Source organism: Triticum aestivum, chromosome 7D (genome assembly GCF_018294505.1).
Source record: "Triticum aestivum cultivar Chinese Spring chromosome 7D, IWGSC CS RefSeq v2.1, whole genome shotgun sequence".
Taxonomy (NCBI): Eukaryota; Viridiplantae; Streptophyta; class Magnoliopsida; order Poales; family Poaceae; genus Triticum; species Triticum aestivum.
The window spans coordinates 373,086,156-373,089,390 of record NC_057814.1 but is presented as its reverse complement, the minus strand read 5'-3'; the positions used below and the strand labels follow the sequence as shown (position 1 = coordinate 373,089,390).

Here is a 3,235-nt window from a genome sequence, read left to right as displayed (position 1 = left end):
TTGCCAGGGGGACTCCAGGGTGGATTACACGAATTGGTTGCTAAACCTCAACATTCCGAGCACTGAAGATTGGTTATTAGTTGGTGATTTTAACTATGGGCAGCACTAGGGATCAGACTACTTCTAATTGCATCCCGTCAGACCAGTTGGAGATCGTAGGATTAGAATCATGGTTGCCGTCCAATCTGCTAGTAGCCCACGCATGGTTTGTTGGATAGGAAGTGTGTTCCCAAGCTAATAACTGTGCACAGCATGATTAGAGGATACTAATAATTGTCCACATATCACGTGATTTGTGAACTAATCCATTATATTAGGAAGCAAAACAAATCTTAGGAAACTAATTCTGGATTTGAATGGAAATAATCAATCTGGTGAAATATGTTTCCGCGCCATGCACTTTGTTTCCTTTATGACACAAACTTAATTTGTACCCACTGTACCAAAATTTGCTTCCAATGCAAATTAAAGTTATTTTTACACCAATTTTTTTTGGTTTCTATTCATTTGCAATGCACCAAAACTATGCTTCTGTCGGCTAATTTTTCTGCTTCCACATCGACTAAAAATTAACATGCTTCATTGGTTCGTATAACATGTTTCCAACGACGTAAATATTTGCTTCCTTCTCATCACCAAATCACAGTGCTTCGTCGTACTCCCTCCGTCCCATAATCTAAGACGTATTTTGATACTATACTAGTGTCAAAAAATGTCTTATATTATGGGACGGAGGAAGTAATATTTTGTTTTGGAAGACCTAAATATTTCCTTCATTTTGGTCGCCAAAATTTCGCTTCCACATCAACATAAATTAACATGCTTCATATCATATGTTACGTCTTCACAATAATATTTGCTTCACTCCGCTATCCGCGTGCTTCCTTACATGGTTTATATTCTGAACAAGCCAGCAGCCTCTAAGGACTGAGTGTGTGTCGTTATCAAATTCAAAGCATGCGTTCACTGAAACATGAAAGCAAGTTCTATGAAGTAGGGAAAGAAAATGTACTCGAAGCAAGCACCATTGGAAGCACGAAACAAGTTGTCAAAGCAGGAAGAAAACATGTAACTTAGTCACATTACTCACCCAGAAATTGTTTCGTACCAACGGATGATTGCTTCAATCTAGTGAAAATTTATATTAGTATATTTTGTTTGCTATGCATAGACAATACAGTGACCAACAAATTGTTTCAAGTGTAACATGGAATTGGTCCCAGCAGAAAAAAGAATGTTTCCGTCAATCAGACGTTGCTTCTTGATATAGTAGAATCTGCTTCCGAAGAAAATATAATTTGCATCCAAAGAAATCATTTTTTTTCTTAAACTTGAGCGAGATGCTACTACTATACTAGCACATTTTCTCTTCTCCGGGAAATTTGTCACCAGCCTCTAATCTTATCCACCGACGATCTCCTCGCTGGGCATGGCACAGCCACATGCTCCTTTGTGACTTCCACACCACCGTAAATGTCACACATACAGCTTGAGGCTATGGCCACCACGTCATCAAGGGTGGCGCCGATCCGAACTCACAGATTGTTTGATCACCTACATTCCAAAAAGGTAATAAAATTTGGTTGAACTATGGAAGGAAAAGCACCATTTCAAAAATATATATGGAAGCAAATTATCATGTGGTGCAAAACTGTTGCATATTAGAAGCACCTCATTACAATGTCAGACCTAGCACTGGCGGCAACAAGAGCAAGATGAAAGTGCAGACCTCGTCAAAGTCGATTGTACGTATCTCGGCCTTATAGGACTGCGGCGTTGTGCAGGTAGGCTGGCGTGAGTTCCATCTTCTCCTTGTGTAACCCTCCGCAGGCGTAGGTGATGTGCGGCCCGCCGGAGCTGGATGGATCAGAGGCGAGGCCCCTCACGAACCCGGCGACCTCGTCGGGGGACGAGGTGCCAAGCAGGGCCAAGAGCTCTTCCAGGGTTTTGCCGCGTGCTCTGGTGACCACCAGGGCGGGCTCGCCGTCGTGTAGATTGACAACGGCGAGAAGGCAACGACGCCGTCGCCCGCAGGCAGCTTTTTTGCCAGGCGAAGCGCGAACGCCGTCAGGCCGTCAGAGCCCACCGCAGGCGGTGGAGACCACGTGGAGAGCTGGAGGAAGCTGCGTGCGTGGTGAGGGGTGAAGGGGATCTGAGCGGAGGTGGAGGAGACGGGCCGGGACTGGAATCGGGAGAGATTAGGGGGAGAGATTTACGTGTGGGGCTGCGGGTAATTAGTTCCTGCCAACGATTTTTTTTCGTAAGGAACACAATTTGTGAGGCGTCAGATTTCCTTGAATCGACGGCATTGGATTGGTCTGGGGCTGGACATCTATCAGACTATAGATAGAAAGTGTTTCCCTTTAACTATATCCGAAGCCCAATTAATCGTAATAAATCAGGTGGCAACTTTAATGATATGATCACATTTAATGATTTCATCCGGACGAAAGGACTCATTGAACTCCCAATTAAAGCTAGATCGTATACATGGAGCAACATGCAAAGTTATCCCCTTCTGGAACAATTAGACTGGTTTCTTACCTTCACTAATTGGACGATTTCATACCCAAATACAATGGTGAAACCTTTGGGTAAACCAGTTTCTGACCATATTCCATGCGTCGTCACCATTGAAACAACCATCCCAAAGAGCAAATTGTTTAGATTTGAATACTTTTGGGTGCAACATCCAGGTTTTCTTGATCTGGTCACTTCGCAATGGAGCAAACCTGTTAGATCAGATAATTATGCTATAGTTCTCTACAGAAAACTTAAAACCCTCATATATGAATTAAAGCACTGGAGTAAGAAAATCTCCAAGCTCTCTGTAGCCATTGATAACTCTAATGCAACGCTGGCTGACCTGTATGCTCGAGAAAATAGGATAAATCTCACTTTATCAGAAAAAGCAACTATAGGTAGATACTCAAGAAACACATCCTAAGACTGCTACATTATCAAAAACTTACTGGAAGAAAAGATGCACAATCCGGTGGGTACAGTTAGGAGATAAAGTTCCAAAATTTCTCAAAGTAATGGCTTCGGAAAGATTCCGCGGGAACAATATAACCACTCTACAACTAGAAAATGGTACGCTAGTAGAAGATCATGCCGGCAAAGAAGCTCTAATATACCAAACCTTCAAAAATAGGCTAGGAACTTCTGGTGCTTACCAAATGAAGTTCTATTTACCTAGTATCATCAAGAGGCACGCCGACCTGCATCAACTCAC

At 42.8% G+C, this 3,235-nt stretch overlaps 1 long non-coding RNA gene across 1 annotated transcript; it reads right to left on the bottom strand.

Annotated features, from left to right (window-relative positions):
- Positions 1–1,122: 1,122 nt before the first annotated feature.
- Positions 1,123–2,379, bottom strand: LOC123165921 (uncharacterized). The gene is made up of 2 exons (XR_006483288.1): positions 1,730–2,379; positions 1,123–1,554 (listed from the first exon to the last, which is right to left on the bottom strand). It is a non-coding gene; the product is annotated as an uncharacterized lncRNA (long non-coding RNA).
- Positions 2,380–3,235: the final 856 nt, after the last annotated feature.